Raw genomic sequence first — 20316 nt, forward strand, 5'->3', positions numbered from 1 at the left:
AAATGTAGCATAGCAGGGAGGGTAGAAGAGCAACAAGGGAATATTTCAAGAGAATTTGGAAACTTCTGATGCAAATGAAAACAGACTGCTCAAAGTGACTCATTAAAAGTTCTCAGTAGAGGCATCCCGTGAGGCATGCTATGAGGCATGAGCTTGGGATCACGATTCTGTTGGTTATCAAGCCTATAAGAGTCTTATAGTTGTCTTAAGACATACCACTCACAGCTCTCTTTTTAAGCATTTTCAGTTGTCTTTGTTAATACTTTTGATAAGTGAATAGTTTCTACAATAATATTTTTAGAATTGTTTCTTACTTTGTCTCTTTTGACAAAGCCTGAAGCTATACACATAAACGATCAAAGACATGGTCCTAGATTAAATCACATTTTGTTTGTTCTTTCTCTAGGCCTTTTATAAGAAAAAAATCCATTAATCAAAACACTACATTCCCCTTTTCTTTTTTAATCCAGACTACGTTTATTCTTGTCCTTTTATCATCCAAAGTGATACAACACACGTGGTTAATAATTATATTTGACGTTACAAGAAAAAAAAAAGTATTTGGTTATATACAATAGTTATTTTTTGTTAAAACTCTCCAGTGTAGTTAATATAAAAATTAAAGCGTCTTTTAAAAAGTATAATCATGACAACATGACATCTTGAATTAATCCAGAATATGTCATGTAAAATAAAGAGGAGGAATGTATGTATAATATGTCTGAAAATTTGGTTTCTCTATCTTTTTCAATGTAATCATCTGTTGGCTTTGTTTTAATTAAGTAGATCCTGAATTTTGAAAGACAGATTCTACTGTTTATACTACACTTGAGTTGTTATGAGTTTCATGAATATATGGCCCTGACTTAAATAAGAGTGTTATACAATACATACGTAGGTTGTCCATGAGTGTAGGTGGTCAAAGAGTTTGGCTTTAGGTGTAGGATAAAACTCAACCTGCAATAATAACATATATGCAGCTATTGATCCTGTCAGGCCTGGAATTTGCTAGAGTTAATATGGTGTGACTAATAGGAAGAAATCTTACTTTTTCATCTCCTCTGTGAGGACACGTTGACTGTATGTTTCAAGGTTCCGCACTTTGAGACTGAATGGTCGTACTAGATGAAGACTATAATTTACAGCAACTGAAGTGAGAACCCAGCTTCCATGCAAAAAAACCCCAAAAACAGACAAACAAAACCAAACAAACAAGGAGTGGAATCCATATAAGGTGCTCAATTTAGTACATTACAAATCCTTTGGTATGGACTGCACACAGTCCAACCTTTCAGAGAGTTTCCTGGGGTCACAGAATTTATGCTTAGCGCTCAAGATAACATCTAGAAAAAATAATGATTTTATCTTGCAGACATAAAACTAGGCTCTGCTATTCCCTTTAACATTGAGTAACACCTTATTCAAGTTTATTTTACTGATTTGAAAGGTCTGAATAATTACTTTCCAAACTAGATTCAATCTGCACAATAATGCTAGTCAACTAGTATTTGCTTTACAATCAAGGTTAAGATACTTGTAAAGGTCAATTCTATAGTAAGAGGAAATGAACTACATCTTAAATGTGCCTACTTTTATCCTTTGAGGCTATATCAAAACAGATTTTTTTTAAAATTGTATACAAAGTGTCCAGATAAGTAGAGAGTATTTTTACATAAGAATCTCATCCTGATTGTCATGCAATTCTTAAAAGTAAGCTAAGGAAATGTTATTTAGATAATTCCATAAAAGGATAAATGCAATTAAAGGGACTAAAATGATCACTGACAAGGAATAGCTATCACTAGCTCACTGTCAAAATGAAAGAATTATTCCAGTGGCATTTCACAAAGGTTTTCTTCCATATTATATTCTTACACAATAAAGGATAATAAAAAAGTGCTATATAATATAGAATCTGTACAGTATCTGGACAAAATAGAGAAATTATGGGAAAATATAAATAAATATGTTCTAATAAGGTTTATTCTTGAGAAACACGAATGCAGATATATGGATCGGAGACTATCTGGAGACATAGTAGCTAGAAAGGACAGAGTCTAGGGACTACAGTGGATGAAACATTGGAATGAGTCAATATCTTACTGTAGAAAAAAAGTCAAATATTATACCAAAGAGTATAAAATGAGCTGTTGTCTGTGAGACATATGATGGACATAATCATTCTATTCTATACAGAACTGACAAGACCTTAGAAAATTTATTTTGGGAAACTATGTTCAAGAAAAATGTGGGCCAACCAAAAGATTGGGTATATCGGTATTGCAGTATACGTATATTGTGTATATATGTATTGGATACAGATGGAAAGATTTTGGGAGTGGTGGACATGGGGAGATGTAGGGGAGGCCTCTATGAGAAGAGAACGTGGGCTGCCCCATGCCAGACACAGCCAGTTCCAGCTGGTTCCAAAGTCCACCCATCACAGGACACAGCTGAGCCCATCAGTGAAACTGGTGGAAGCCCCAGGAAAAGATATTTAAGAAAGGGCAAAAAGCTGCACAGGCAGTGAAGAGTGAGGAAAAGTGAGAAATGACCTTGCAGACACCAAGGTGCGAGAAGAAGGAGGGGGAGGATGTGCTCCAGGTGCCGGAGCAGGTGTTTCCCTGCAGCCTGTGGGTAGGACGCCAATCTATAACAGTTGGGTATCTCCCCCCATTCCCCCTCAAAAAAGTAAAAATTGGGGTTATTCAATGTAAAAAGAGAATAGTGGGGAGATATGCAGAGAGAGAGAACAGTGGACCTTCAAATGTGTGTATACTAGTTGTAAGAAGGGAGAAAATTAACCGTTTTCTAAATTTATGGTGAATGAAAGAAGCAATGGATTTCATTTGAACAAAAGTTGCAGAGTAAACATCAAAAAAAGAGAACTTCCTAAGCTATTGAAGGATCCAAACTGGAATTCTTTAAAAGCCATCTAGAAAATGTTAAGAATAGCAAAGGCATAACTGATCATCAGTTAGGGCAGGGGATGGGCTAAATCAACTCTGGTGTCTCTTATAGCATTATTTAATTAGATCTTAAGATTTGAGAATTTATTCTTAAACCCTACTGTCTATGAAATCAACCAGACTATTGCAGGAATGTCTGTGAGCCTGAAAACATCTTAGCATAGAAACGTATGGAGAGCTAAAGAAGCTCAGTTGTATTTTCAACCCTATCAAGTTACAATCTCTAAAAAGTTTCAGAGAACTTCAGAGGACAGGAAGCTTTTGCTTATTACTATTTGTCTACTGGAGTATTTTAGGGGGTGGAATTCAGAGAAGACAAACATATAGTATGGTAGATGCTATAAAATATATTCTATGCAAGATGCTTTCATTTTTAACTAAAAGATGTATCTATGCTTAGAACCTTCTATTTCTGCTTCACAATATGAAATATTCTGCAAACAATGGAAGATGTTTGCATCTGAACCCTCAGTTTAATATTAAAGACTTTTAATTTGTCCCAATGTAACGACATACTGGATGATTTTCCTTTTCTGTACTATAGTGAGGTAACTTAATTGATGTTCATCAGCAGTGAACATTAAGGTGAGACACCATTGTGCATTTCTGACTATAGTTTAAAGACTAATTCTCCAAAGACATACTTGTAATAAACATGCTCTCTAAATTTAATCTAAGCAATTTCCTGAAGTTTGTATTAAGTGTACTTTCTAAGTACTTCATCTCATCACTGGAAAGGGTGACCATTGAGGAAGCAGGACAATGATTAAAATTATGTGCAGAATAAAGTAACAGCAATACTCACTCAAAAGAATTTCTTTAAGTTAAGTTTTTCTCTAAATTCCTTAGTTATAGCATGCATTGGTATGGCGTATTAATTTAGCAGGAAAATCCTTTCCCAAAGGGAAAGATACCTTTAACTCTAACTGCATAAACCTTAAGACTTTTTGGCTAACGTTGTCAGCAGGTTGAGACAGGTGATCCTTCCCCTCTCTAGAGCCCTTGTGAGGCCACATCTGGAGTGCTGTGTCTAGGTCTGGGTAGCTCAGTACCAGAGAGTCATGGAGAAACTGGTGAGTGTCCAGTGGATGGCCAAAAAGGTGATTAAAGCATTGGCACATCTGTCATATGAGGAGTTACTGAGGAGTTTGGGTTGTTTAGCCTGGAGAAGAGAAGGCTTGAGGAGGATACTATTGATGTATATAAATACATGAAGCGGGGGTCAATGAGGAAAAGGGAGCCAGACTCTTTGCAATAATGCCCACAAGACAAGAAGCAATGGGCACAGATGCAAACAAATGAAATTCTATCTTAACCCAAGAAAACACTTTTTTATTGTGAAGGTGGTTAAACACTGGAATAGGTTGCACAGAGAGGTTGCAGAATCTCTGTTCTTGGAGATATTCAAAACCGGACTGGAAAGATCCCTGAGCAACCTGCTTGAGCTGATACCACTCTGAGCAGAGGGGTTGGACTAAATGATCTCCAGAGGTACCCTCCATCCTCAACCCTGCTGTGATTCTGTGATCATATTTCTCAGAATAAAGTGATCCAAATGTTAGTGTAAAAGAAACTCACTAGGTTTGCATGTAAAGAGTATTGTCAATATAGACAAGCAACATGTTTTCAATAGAAATGACAACCAGTTTAACCCATGCCACAATATCAACTTTGCATCTCTCAATCCATGCTGCAGCATAAATGATTATTAAATTTTTACAGGTTGGCACCATGAGAGTCAAAAATGCTTTCCTATTCATAGCATTGTTTATATATTGTTTTGGCCAGTGTTTGAATGAACAGAATTTGACTTAGCCACTGGTTAACATTTGCTGAGATTAAATGCAAGGGGAAACTGTAAATTAATGTCATCATTCATCTTTTATTTATGCTTGTAATGAAAATAGTCTAATGTAAATAAAAAAAAATAAATATTGGCATATAGCACATAAAAAAGCATTTTGATTGATTAAAAGATCCTAAATTTCCATGTTCTATAATTAACTTGTAAGCCTAACTACTATTTTTTGTGAGGGTCTTTTTTCAGCTTAAGAAATTCAAAGGAGAGGATGCAGTTCAGTTTTGCTCAAGCTCATTACATCTAGACCTGATCAGCTGGCTAAAACCTTCCCAGCCTAGTGCAGTGGCAATTGGACAAAGAAATGTTTCAGAAAGATTATTGTGTTCAGCGTGTCCTTTAGACAGAAGATCATAGAATCACAGAATGGTATAGGTTGGAAAAGACCTTTAAGATCATTGAGTCCAACCATAGAACAAATCATGGCTCACTCTTCAGCATTCAACTGTTTTTGGATTTTCTATGAGATGGTTATCTCTCTTCATTAATTGTATAGGGAACTTAAGAGTGAAATGCTATGTTTTTGGATTCTCCTCCACTGAACAGAGCGAGGCACTATAATGTTTAGCAGAATTAAACTGATAGTTTAAATATAACTAGTTTAATAATTTATAGTATTTATTCATAAATCAGTGCTGTAGAAATCCTACATACTTAGAAAAAGAGGAAAAGCATATTCAATGAATATTACTCTGCTTAAAACCATTTTGCTCTGCTTTAAATGAACCATTTTGAACAACTGTACATGCTCCATACTTGTTCATTGATTAATGTTGTCTTGGTATGATTACTGTGACTGTTTTTTTGTTACAATCTAGAAGAACAAAAGAGAACAGAAAGAACAAAGGAAGGGATCGGTATATTGTTGCAAACTCATATTTTATCTATCTTAATTGTCATTGTGTACCATATATCAATGAAACAACAGCCCGTTCAGAAAAATGTAATTTTTAGAATCATAGAATCATAGAACCATAGAATGATTTGGGTTGGAAGGGACCTTTAAAGGCCATCTAGTCCAAACCCCATGCTACAGGTAGGGCCATCTTTGACTATATCAGGTTGCTCAAAGCCCCATCCAACCTGACCTTCAACACTTCCAGTGATGGGGCATCCACTACTTCTCTGGGCAACCTGTTTCAGGGTCTCATCAACCTCATCCTAAAAAAATTTCTTCCTTATATCCAATCTAAATCTACCCTCTTTCGCTTTAAAACCATTGCCCCTTGTCCTGTCACTACAGGCCCTGGTAAAAAGTCTTCATCTTTCTTGTAAGCCCCTTTGTATATATGGAAAGGCTGCAATAAGGTCGCCCCAGAGTCTTCTCCAGGCTAAACAGCATCAATTTTCTTCATAAGAATGGTGGTCCTGTTGTCTGATCATTTTCATGGCCTTCCTCTGTACCCACTCTAACAGGTGCATACCTGTCTTATGCCGGGGACCCCAGAGCTGGATGCAGTACTCCTGGTGGGGTCTCGCCAGAGCGGAGTAGAGGGGCGAGAATCACCTCTCTCAACCTGCTGGCCACGCTTCTTTTCATGCTGCCCAGGATATGGTTGGATTTCTGGGCTGCAAGTGTACATTGCTGGTTCATATCTAATTTTTCCTCCGCTAGCATCCCCAGGTCCTTCTCCTCAGGACTGCTCTCAATCCATTCATCCCCCAGTTTGTATTGATACTGAGGATTGCCTAGACCCAGGTGCAGGACGCTGTACTTGGCCTTGTTGAACTTCATAATGTTTGCATGGGCCTATGTCTCTAGCCTGTCAAGGTCCCTCTGGATGGCCTCCCTTCCCTCTGGTCAATCAACTGCACCACTCAGCTTGGTGTCATCTGCAAACTTGCTGAGGGTGCACTCGATCCCACTGTCTATGTTGTTGATGAAGATACTAAATAGTATCGCTCCCAGTACCGACCCTTGAGGGACACCACTCGTTACTGGTTTCTGTTTGGACATTGAACCGTTGACTGTAACCCTTTGGACATGGCCATCCAGTCAGTTCCTCATCTATCTAACAGTCCCTCTGTTAAACCCATCTCTCTCCAATTTAATGGGCGACCATACCTTGCAGAAGGCCTTTTAAAAGCAAATTTATTAACTTTGTCATGTTTAAAGTAAACTATTCTCACAAATTGATGCCGTATTATTAATTAACTTTTGGTTTATTTATTATCTTTTATCTTGCACAAAATTTATCCCTTAGAAGTAAAGGCTTAATACAGAAAACTCTACTAACCGCTTTAAAAGTCACAGTTAGAATAATACTTTGGGAATCACAGGCAAGTAACCTAAACGTTCCACAAGAAACTTCTGTATTTTTATCATTCCCTCCTTACTAATAACAAGATTTTTTTTTTTTTAAGGCAGATTAATTATCTTATTGTAACATTAGAAAAAGTTCATATATCCTGATCCCTCTCTGATCATATAATGGTCCTATTGTACTCAGGACAATACTCTTTTAACGCTAACCAGAGGCTTACTGGACATAGGAAAGGGAGATATTCTATTCATGCAGTAAATACCATTTTTCTGGATGCTCTATATAGAGAATATTTTGCCTGCACAGTGGGTTCCCCACTTATTGGACATATTGGCTATTCTGCATACATATCATACAGTCATTCTGCATGTTCTGACACAGCCAAGAGACCTCTGAGAAACGTAGTTACTGAAAGAAAGGTATTGCTACAGACAAGGAAATATTTCTTTACCACTTCTTGATCCCAAATTGCCCTTTGAATAGAGCGCACTGTGTAAAATGGAACATCAATAGCTACATAGGCAACATATAGATTATGAGCCATAAGTTGAGCACATCTGAATCTAATCAGAACAAATTAGGACACAGCTGATGTATGCAACTTGTCCTTGTAGCTGTACCTATGTTAGTAAACTACACACGATCAAGATGTGGACTCAAGCATTGACAGGCTACCAATACATGAAATGTATTTGCTATCTTGCTCCCTTGCACAGCTTCAGTCCATGACAACTAGCAAACCCCTAGGCAATATCCAAACACAGTTCTGGGAACTGCAGGGCCCAAGAATCATTCTCAAGACATGTTATAGACAGCACCTCCTGCTCTGTGAGTGGGGACAGAGAGAAGATCTAACTACATGAAAAAGAACCATCCTATGCCACTTTCTGTCAAGGAACTTATCTGAACTCCTGAGATGATGAGCAACATTGCCAGAGAGTTTCAAAAGGAAAACTTCACATCATAAGGAAAAGACAGGTCTTTTTTATGAAAAGACACATTGGAGTTTGGCTTATGTCTTTGTTCATTAGGTATTTTTGTCCTTTAATATGTAATCTTCCTCATTTAAATGTGAAGTTTAGGAAAGTAGCCCTAAAATACCAAGAGAAAAAAAAAATTAATAGTTCTTTTTTAGCATAATTAAGCAGAAATTGAAAAGATTGTCAAAATAAGGTTTAATAATTTACAAAGAAAAGATAATTTTAGAGAAATAAGGAGTAACTTCTTAGACATATCTTAGATAAAGAGATTCCCAGGAACTATAGCTAGATTATGACCTGACTTTGAAGGAAACTGCAAGGCTGCAAGCGTCTTCTGAATTTGTAAGCTGAACAATGTAGTCAAAGTTCCATAGTCAAAGAGAAAAAGAGAAAGGACTAGATGAAGTAATACAAAAATCTTTGTCTTAAAGATGTCAGATCACAGAGCAGGAAGTTGCTTCTAAACCAAAAATATGGACAATAATGTCCAGATATCCCGGTTTGTCTTTGGATATATGTGTGATGTTCATTTGGATCTGTCTGACCAAAGAGAGAGTACAAGAGAATACATAATTAGCTATTAGACAAAGCAAATGAACAATTATAACAGGATGTAATACAAGGAACATTCATGGTTAGGTACCTTTTCCAATTAGTCTAGTGAAGAAAATTATAAATATTAAGTGAAGACAAACTTTTAAATGGAAATATCAATGTGAATTTGGGGTATTTATTAATTTGATCCATCTTTTTCATACACAACTCAGTCTCATTCCACCCATGAGAAAACCAATTGTAATGGAGGTTTCCAACTATCCTGAAAATCAAAACATGGGATCTAATTGTTCAGTATTAAAGGTATGTTGATTTGTGGTGAGAGTCTGAAGATTTAACTAGTACTGTTAATTTTTATTGATAATTCAGAGAGGAGAAATACCAATTTGTTTCCCTGTTTAGAGAACTTACTTTAAAAAAAAAAGAGAACTGACCCAGAAAGACACAATAAAGCATATTGTTCTTTACATTTAGTCTGTGCACAAAGAAATAATTTTATCATTGCCTTCAAACTGGTTTGAGATTAAGCTCCAGAACAGATGCACTGTTACTTTTTGAAGTGCTTTCCAGAAAACTCATTTAAGACAATGAGGAAGCTGTGGGAACAAATTTGTAATTTAGACTATATGAAGCTCTCATGGTACAAAACTATTCATTGGAACTATATTGGAACTCATAGTTATTGTCATGGAAGACTAGGACAACTAGTAAGAAAAAAGACTGAAACAGAATGTAGTGATAATATGCCTATCAGTGATATAAATCATAATGACATTTCTGACAGTTATATTGGAATTTTCAGTGGAAAATTCCAATGAATGGAATGGATAGTGACAAACCTCATCAAACATCCAGCCTATGGGGTAATTGTAGAGGAAAAGACACATTTGTCATACTACCTTTATTCCTGTAGGATTTTTAGGCTTCCATGTGTCAGGGGAAATGCTCCGGGGACACAAGCCTCCAGAACGTGGCAGAAAGCAGGAAACCGGTATCACTTCCATAACATGTACCTAGTTCAACTTGAAGACCATGCAACTAAACAAATTTCTGCAAATGTGTCTGTCATAGTTCAAATAGGTTTAAATTCATATTTCCAGTACAGCAAAATGCATTCAAGTAGTAACTACTTTCATATGACTCCTTTAATTCTGCATTTTTTTCATTTTGTTTCTGCATGACTACATTAATTGTGAAAAAAGAGCTACAAAAGTCGTATCTCCTCTTACCCTAAAACTTCCTTCACTCATTGACTATATTATTAGCAAAGAGGTTATGTATGTTTTCTTGGGCATTCAAATGATGTTTTTTGCTTTTTTTATAAAACATGAAGAACAGGTATTAAAGACCATTTATCTTGTTTCTTTTATCTGATCTTTTTATCTTACATTTTGTGACTCAACTAATAATTTCAGTTTCTGTTCCCAAGGTGATACAATATCTAGGTGTCAAATTTATATGTGACCTATATAATCCTATTATGCTCACATTGCAGTGAAAAGATCTTGAGCTTCACTTAGTTGTACACATTTATGCATCTAATGCTATCTCAGGTTCCCTATGCCATCCAGTCTGACATCCACCTTTGGTTCCAGAAAGGCATTGGTCCTGTGTCTTATTTGACAGCCCTGTTTCAAATACATGTTACTAGAGTATTCTTAAGAGAGTCAAGGAAGTGAATCAGAGTCCTGCTTTTAGACCCGTGAATTTAAATGTTGACAATCTATAGCTGAATGCCAAACATTATGTTCAGGCTTTTCAGAATAATGCCTTTTTACTGATCTTCCAGCCTAATTTTGAAAAGACCATCTAAAATGTTAAAAAGTATCTCTGGCTTTCAGTGTAGCTGATAACCATCTGTAGTGATCAGCTCTCAGATTAGCACTGAACTTTTTATTGTTCCATGAGTGTATATGCCCTGTAACCTTCTAAATACTTGATGACCTCATGGTGCAACAAAATCATGAAGAATCATGTGTAAAACATGATCTCAAGTAAAACATGTATGTGGTGGATTGTAATTTACAGTGGATGATGATATTAATTGTGCTTCTGAAGTTCCCTTATCTCAGATAACATAATAGTTCGTTTAATGCCAAAAGCTAGCATGTACTCAGAAGTAAAGGATATTATAAATTTATGTTGCTAAGTTTTTTTCATTTACCTCTATGCCCTTGAAAAAAAGGAAGTGAGAACTACAAAGTTCTCCCACAGTGTGAACAGCAGTGAAACCCCAAGCATCACATTTGTTCTAAATTCCAAACTGAAGACAGTTCAGTTGATAACATGATTATATTCCCTTAATAAGCAAACTGATCACATTCTCCAAAAATAAATCATAAAATTAATTCTAAATATCAGTTGTAACCCTCAAATACCACATAATGGCTTGCTCAGTAGGTATTAATGCAATAGTTTAGTTGTGCACAGATGTTAACAACTTAAACAACAGAGGAAAGTAATTTTTACATACATTAAAATCCTTTTGTGAAAGCATTATTGTAAGGGTACAATCAGTTGGCAACAACAAGCCATATGGTTTCCTTGCTGAATGAGAGTTTTATTGATATAGAGCTTTAGTCAATCAGAATAATCTACGTTAACATACATCATGTAGACACAAAAAAAAGCTGTATAATATAGCCTGAGAAAAAAGGCAGAACTGTAACATTTTCACATTATTTATTTTCCAAAGCCACACAGAGAATGCTTGCTTGGAAATCCTACTTTAGGTATCTAGAGTACCTTGTAAACTGCATGAACAATTAGGCATAAACCTAAATGCTTATGCATATCAGTGTACCAAAAAATAAAAGTCTTTGTCATATTTTAGGACACAGTTGTATAGATTTTTCCTAGTACTAAATAGTAACTCAACTACACAACCTCCTGTCTTCTCTTCTTCTTTACTTCCCCTTCTCCTTTCCATTCCCCTTTCTCTTCCTTTTCCTTTATTACTATTATTACTAATAATAATTATAGCAATAATTATTATTTAATTGTGTTAGCAGATTTAATTTCACAACTGTATAAATTGCTCATATACACTTAAGGACATTCCGTGTGTAGATATACTAGCATCACTGATTAGTGCTGTGTAAGATAAAATACGAACTTTTAAGAATAGAGTTCAAAAGCTATAGAGATTTTTACTTTATTCTCTGCTGAAAAACTACGGCACTAATGACCCACTTGTTATATGCACCTAATTTTCTCTGTATGCTATTACATACAGTAACAAAGTAGCTTCATGTTGAAAATTACTTAATCAGTGTTTCACAAGATGCCATGGTTTCTAGAGGGAACAGGAAGTTTACATCAAGATCTTTTAAAAACTTCATATTCTGTCATAGGTGGTTACTGATTCACAGTGGTTCCTGCAGCTATTTCATTACATATTTTGACAAATTCCTGGTGGAAAACAAAAGAAACAAAACAAAAAAAACCCCAGTAAAATCCAAATAAAATTTCCAACCAAAACTCACTGCTAGTCAAAGCAACTCTGTCCTTATTTTAAGAGTAACTGTCTTATTTGTTTCTCTATGTATGTATGTCCATCAGTTTGATGAATTTAAAATGTCTCTTGATTTCATTTATTTCTCACAAGAGTATCAGAAAGTTATCTTTTTCAAAGCAGCATTAAACAATGAAAATGTTGACTATTTTTCATTTTTAATATAGAATTCAACCTCACAAACTTCCCTTTTTACAGAACATAAAGATTGCTTACTAGCCTACAACTTCAGTTATTTACATACTGAAATAACATCTATAAAAGTGCCAACATATGTACGACTTTTCTAAAAAAATTACATTATTCAGACTGGGGTTTTTAACAAATGTAACTCAAGTAATGAAAATGAGTGCAAGAAGGGATGCTTCCAGAAAATTTTATTACTTAATGTATAGATAATAAATCTAAACTAGCATTTGTTTTATTGGTAAGATCCAATGCATTCGTTGTGTAAGTGGAGTTTGAACCATGATGGCATGCTGGATCTTTCTGGCAGATAGGAGAAATTTTACAAGCCTTTCAAAAGAGATCTGAAAACTTTAGTTAATTTCAGTATCTTAAAAATAGAAGAGGACACCAGTTTTTAAGGAGCTTTGGTGTAGTACGCTGCTTGTGTGTGCAAATCAGATGAAGAGTTTGAAGGGAACCTTCGAAATCTTGTGGGAAGCATTGGGAAAAGACCACGCTTCCTTTAAATTTTACAAAAAAACAAGGTGGGACACAAAAAGCAGAAACAGGATGGTTAGTCCCACAAAAATGAAGAAAAAAGAAAAAAAAGAAAACTTGTGCAGCTGGAATCTCTCTCAAACTTTGCACTCATTATGCTGGTTAAAGATTAAAGAATTTGGCCAGCCAACAGTAGGAAATTGTATGTAAGCACAAGAAGCATTGTCATCCAAACCTCCAAATAGCTGAATCTGATTGTTTTTTTCTGGAAATTTTATTTTCATTTTCAATCTTTATCCCAATCCAACTACTTGCTTCACATAAATCCCTATTTATCTGGCCTGAGAGAACATATTTTACACTTACAAATTATCTTCAAGTCCCCTAAGTTATGAATTGTTTTAGAAAAGCTCTTACAATAATGCCAGAAATCACCATTGGATTGCAAAAAGATGTTTGAAATAGATTTTTTTCTCTTTGAAGAGCTGAAGGTAGGAACACTTTATCTATGCAAACCTCCATGAAGTAAAAATTATATTTTATCTTATGCACATATTATGGTCTAAACCCAAAACTGAGCCACAATATCTTTCAGAGAAATCAATTTCAAATTCAGATGCTTAAATTTAGTTGTCTACAGCAACTGAAGACCAAGTAGGTAAAACACAGGCCAAATCAAATGGTACTAGATGCCAATAGTGTTCAACTCACCAAATGTGCACATGTATTTTAGGATGAGCTGAACAGTTCTCTCAGTTCCACTGACTGCACTGCTTAGACCAACTATAATGTGTATGAAGACATCTAACTAATAGGCAGATGCTGTAGACAACCCAAATGTCTTAATCTGGGGCTGAACTGCTCCCTGGATGTTGCTGACTACTTACACTGGAGTATGTAAATATAAAGCATAACATAGTATTATCCATGATTGTTTGCATAGACCAACTGTTTACAGCAACAACTTAAAAAAGCACGACAATCAAAAATGCACATAAAATACTACTGTTGTTAAAGCTTCACATACACTTAAAGTAATACATTCTGCTAATCTAAAATCTCTATGTATTGCCAAATGAACTATAAACTAAGTCCTCTTTCCATTGAGAAAACAATTAAAGATGTTTTGGAAAACATATTCCTCACAACATTTAAAAATGCCTCAAAGCATGAAAACATAAAAATGCATGGATAGGGAATTTGTACTTGAATTGGCCATTATTTCTGGATTATTTTCAAGTCATAAAAGAAACTGTACTAGTGATATTGAAAATGGTTTTAAAAGAGCATAACAATACAATTGGTTTGAACTTTCACAAGGAACCACCATTTGCATATGATAATATGAACATAAGTTTGGAAGATACTCAGATGAAGTCTACAAATTAATGTGAAGATAATCAATATGTGTTTTCAGGTAACTTTCAATTTCACATACTACCTATCATCAGCAAAATGTTTTTTAGATAACTGTCTGTTGAAACTTTCTACAAAGCAATTTAAGTTCAGTACCACATTTTTTACCTAGAAATATGTGAATTGACTGTGGCATGTTCTTACAAGATAGTAATCTCTGTAGCCTTGAAAGTATTTTCTAGGTATTAGCAGTTGTTTCTCTCTATTAGGTAAGTTTATCTTCTATGATTCTTGTTTGTTTTAAGAAAAACAAAGACAGTGACTGTTAGAGACACTAGCTATTGCTTCTATTTTTTCCTCAGTAACTAAAATATTTTACATTCTGTATTAAAACTAGAAAACTCTTATCTTCAATGTGTCAGGGAGGTAAAACTAATTAAAAGGTATTTGAAAAAGGTTGGGGATATTTTTATAATAATTTGTTTAAAGGTATACTTTGGGAAAATAGAATAAATGGAATTTGGTTTTTTTTCTACACATTATTTCTCAGATACCTGATTTCAGTTTGTGGTTTCAGATAATAAAATTAAGCCAAAACAGCAATGTTTTCTTAATAATATAATATAAATATAAATAGTTTAAAATTGTTTGGAGGCAAATGTTAGAACATTTTGCCAATTTCCATGGAGACAGAAAATTAGAAATTTGAGTCAGTATGTGCTACTGGAAACGTTCATGTTTTAAGTATGTTGATTTCATTCTAATTGCAATTCAAGATAGAGCAATATCATCACTCTAAACCTTTAACCATTTTATTCATTTCAATTTTTGCAAGTAAAATTTAGGCATAGAATTTAACTATATACTCTTGCCTATTTTATAAGAAAAGTAGAGATTTAACAGCAGGTGAGCATGCATCTGTAACAAGCATGACGGATAGCAATTGTATTAAGTTCTACTCAAAAATATTACTAGTGATGACCATGGTGAAGAAATCATAATAGCACTAATTACATTTAGTTCACCAAATGTACACTCAGTTCCTTTGAGAGACAATTCAGGAATTAATAATCCCATTATTCACTGCTGTTTTCAAGTGTACCTTGGTCTCCATAGTTGGAAAAGCTTGGTTTTCCTCTTCTTTTATTGATATGGCTTTCTAGTCATTGTGCAGCTTTCTAGTCATTGTGCACACACACCCCCACACACATACTGATGCAATGTTCATTAATCACTTGAGATTGGGATGAAAAATATGTCAGCTAGGCACAAGGTAAAGACTAAGAAATTTAGAGTTATCTATTTACATTAAACCTTTATAACCTGATGGCTGTGTGAGAACTGTCTGCTAGTCATGTAATGTACTTACAACGGCAGATGGAAGTTATGTAATTGGTAGCATTTTGCCCATTTTTATAATTTTTAAAGTCAGAAACACAAAAAGGTATGCAATCTTTTTACTACTGCATAGAGGATTTTAGCTCCATGTCTTAGTATCTTTTTTCTGGCATCCCATGTGACTCAGTTCATTTGACTACAGTTTGAAGTCAATGAGTTAGTCACTTTTCATATTTAGATCACAAACTAGGCAGGATACTTGTGGTTTTTAAAAGATTTGTTAAAAAATTCAAATGTGCTAGCCCTTAAAAGTTTCCACAAAGAATTCTAATATTTATTCTCCTGCTTTCTATTTCAGATTACTTAATCAAGTCACATACTCTAATTTTTTTCTTTTGGAGTTGTGTTTGTTTCAGGAATCTGAGACTTTCCTTTTCACTTTTGAAAGGTTATAAAAGACCTGAAACTAAATAGAGAAGTTCTTCTTGTGCTTAATTTAACCAGACAGAATAATGGTATGCTCTCAAGTATTTTGATATGTATGAATGACTACATTTTCATAAAAGGGACCTTTGCTTTTACAGCCATTCCTCAAGCACAGATTATAGCCTAGTAATACCATTGTAACAAGGACAATCTAAGGATAAAAGAAAAATATATTTAAAGGAAGACTTGTTATAACTTTTTGGTCAGCTGAAAAGAAACAAGTATTTAAACAAACAAACATTAACTGTCTGTATTATAAAGGAAATCAAATCTTCTCTCAGGTTAAGGTATTTTTATAAAACAAATAAAATGACTAATATTAAAAGCCAACATTTGGCAATGATTTCTTATGGCATAGTTGTTTTGTTGTTTTATTTGTTTTCATCCTCTGTAATAGAGATAATTATCTTTTGCAAAGTAAAAGAGGCATACATTAATCAGTAGTCTTCTGGCTACAGGCAGTCAAGAGGGCTCTTTTCTAAAAATATTTATTGGGTGGACAGAACCATTATATTTTCCAGGGAGATAATAAAATACTGCAATATTTTAAACAAAATTAAAATGTAAGAGCTTTCATATGACACTTTTGAGAAAATTGAATTCCCTTCTATGATCACTCTGAATAATAAATTAGAAAAAAAAAAAAAGAAAAAAGAATTATATTGTGGAGTGAGTGTTCTAGATGAAAGTGCACAAATATCATGTAATTACACATAGAATCTGTTTTTTTAGGTGTCTAAGCTGATCTCAATAATTATCAAAGAGTACGGAAGAAGTTGTATCACTAAGAAAGTCAGTTAGCCTGACTGTATAGCTTACAGTTCAATACAAAAAAAGTCAATGTGTATTTATGGGAGGGCATAGCCCTGACATCCTTGTAGGAATTAGACATATGGCATTGCAGAAAAATTGGTATGGGTTACATAAAAGTATTTGATGCTGTATGTGCAGATTTCATCTCCTCACCTCTTCTGTTTGTGAATGGTGTGACCATAACCCTCTATTTTGTCTATTATTTCTAATCTCAATTTTTCATCAAAGATAATTTATCCAAAAATAAATGGGTCACAGCAGTTTCATCTGACATGCATCAGGCATGCATTTGACATGTACCCATTTATGCATACAAATATACCTGCAGTTAAAAATGAGCTGGATAACTTGGAAGAAAAATGGATATTAAAAAGAAAAATAATGTACAGATAGGGTAAAAGGGACTGAGCTCATCTAGAGGACAAGAATATGGAGAATTAGTTTAGAAGTAGAGACTTATGCATATGCTGAGTAAGAATGGGTTACCAGGCCATACATATTTGAGTGTGTTTTTACAGAGAGAGCGAATATATTCACCTGCACACAGATCGAGGATGGGGACATGATGATAGATTGAAAAGAAAGGATTGGAAGAAGGAAGAGTCTGGTAAGAAGGAAGAAAAAGTCCTTTGGAGGGGACAGATGGACAGGGAGGAAGTTACTTAAAATCTGATTAGTAAAGCAACTAAAAACAGACAGGAAGGAGCAAGAAAATCTGAAATAAATCTGTATTAAGTAAAAAAAAGAAGTAACTGCTTTTGCAAGAGAGCAAACATTGTTCAGACAGAATTTCTTCATGCAAATGTGCGTAAGCACATGGTATGATACTCACTCTGTCACGCATGTGAGATTGATACCTTCCAAAAAACAGTTCTTCTCTGAAGGGGTTTTGGAGGGTACATACCCTTTATTATTATTATTATATGTAAAGAAAAAATAATTTTAAAGGCAGAGTAATATAATTTGACAAAATATATGGAACGCCTAGTGACTAAATTTATTCTCCCACTTTTCTTCTTCAGATTAGTTAACCAAGTCACATACTCTGAACTTTATCTTTTAGAATGATGAAAGGATTTACATGAAACAAAAGACAACTGTTGTTAGTATCTTTCTAGCCATCCTAGAAAGGAGGGTTAGAATGTACCTTCAGTGCCATGCTAATCTTACAAAGATGAAAGATAAAAAATATTTATTGCTTGCATTTAATCTCTAATATTTTTAATTTATTTCAAGTTACTCAACAAATTTTAAATAACATGTCTAATAACCTTATAAGATTGGTAGACAAGTTGATAATTGTATTTTCTGTACAGGAATGTTTTATATTGGTTTATGACTAAGGCATCTGAATGCAAAGTATACACTAAAATTTCATGCTTCAATATCGTAATGCACAATTCAAGACCTTTAATGCTGGAGATTCAAGAAAGCAGATTACTTATAAATCCTTAGGAGAAAACAAAATACACCACCTTAGGAAATAGGAAACAAACACTACAAACTAGTAGTCTTAAAATACTGTTTATAAAGAATACAAAGGTATTGCAGGAGTTAAACTGAACGCACACCATACACATATATTGTGCATAAGCACAAATGCCATGACAATATGATATATTATTAGGCATCTTTAAGTTATGTGAATCAGGTGTTTACTAGAATGTAGATACCTTCACTGTACTTTACAATCATATTGCAATGTGTGTGGCTACTTTTTTTCCTGAAACATAAACATAAATCATTGCTTTTTATACATTTAATGGAAAACCATTGTCAAGGTTACTAGGTTTTTCTTCCAAACACGTTTTGAAACACAATGCGGAAAGGTTAATTACAAGAAAACAGATCAGTATTTTAGGGGTGAAAACAAAAAACTTTTCACTGGAATACTTTCACTGGCTTTCTGATTTTTTAGCAGATGTGAAAACACTGGCACACTTTCAGTTAATGATCTACCAAACTGCATTATACGCTGCTGTGTTTCTTTTCTTTGCTTCCTGGGATGTAATAAATGTAGTGCAGATATCAGATAAAATGTAGAGGTATTACTTTAATTTAACTGGTAAAAACTATGCTATCAGTTTTAGCCTTTTCTCTTAGCCAATCTTCTCTATATACCACTTCTGTATAATTTAAAACTATCACTGTAAAATACTTCCTCTGTGAGAAAAATAAGAGTTTCCTCTGTGTTGGTAGTATTCCCAATTTACAAACTAATTTTATGTTCTGAGACTTTTGGTCTGCAATGCTGTTGCTTGAGATTTCTAAAAGTTTGGAAAAAAATCTCTCTCCTCTAAGTCTTTATGCGGCCATCTCTTTTTATTTTCTCCCTTCATACACAAGTTATGCTAACTTGATTTTTAATGGGAGTCATGATCTAAATAATAAAACTGATCTGTGCAAAGAACTGCATGTTTTTAATCTGGTTTGGGTTTTCCACCTCCTCCATGAGAAGATTTTTGCACTGGTTTTCAAGAAAATTCTCAAACTCCAGTAAGCCATATAAACCTTATGGAAATCCACTTAAAACACAGCTAAGGATTTTCTCTGTTTCTTTGATTTTGCCATCACTATTCTGGAACCTGATGGTGAGAAACATTTTTCTAAATCTGTACCTATATTTATTAATAAACAGGTTATATTTGATTGCACTGTTCTTCAGTTTAAAATAAAAGTTTTCTTTCAGTTTAAAATAAAGTTTTCTTTCTTCCATAAGGTACTAGAGATTACATTCTTATCTCAGTCCCAGTTTTGGAAAGCTAAGAAAATAATATTTTGAATACTGCCTCAAATGCATGACCCTATGTCTGTCCTATTTCTATTCTTTTATCACATTCTTCAAAATCATATACTAGCCTATACTAATGGTGATTCTTGACCTTGTGTCATCAATCTACAGATCAGAAGATTCCAAAAATTTCTTTAAGACAATGCCTTCCAGGTACAGGTGCTTCACAGTTTAAAGTCCTTTCACATGCAGACATTTCAGCCATGTCACATTCAAGTCTTTGGGCTTAGCTGTTATTTTTCTTAGTATATCAAACTTTGCCCTTTTCTTGAATCCAAAGCTTTAATTACAGACGTGCTTTTCTTCATTTAATTTAAATTGAATCAAACTTCAACACACAGTCCAAGATTGGTTTTTATGGCCCTTCTATAACGTCCTCATTAGAAAGATAAAACCCAAAACATGTCTAAAATAACATCACCTCTTAATGGTTCAATAACTACTTGATGAAGAAATTTCTTTTTACTATGACATCCACGTCCTTCCATTTTTATTATTTTTTGTTTCCAATTAACATCCTGAAAATTAAATTATTTCATAAAAGAATCCATATCCATGGTGTTATTTATCCTCATCACACTATGTCACATCCAAATATACAACAGAAGCCTACCAAAAAAAAAAAAAAGCTAAAAAGCTCAGCCTCACTACACTCTGGTTTATCATCCTTCCCCAAAGGGATTTGATGGGAATGTGTTTTACTGTATGAAAGCTAGATGTTTTTCG

Source organism: Ciconia boyciana, chromosome 1, assembly GCF_034638445.1.
Source record: "Ciconia boyciana chromosome 1, ASM3463844v1, whole genome shotgun sequence".
Taxonomy (NCBI): domain Eukaryota; kingdom Metazoa; phylum Chordata; class Aves; order Ciconiiformes; family Ciconiidae; genus Ciconia; species Ciconia boyciana.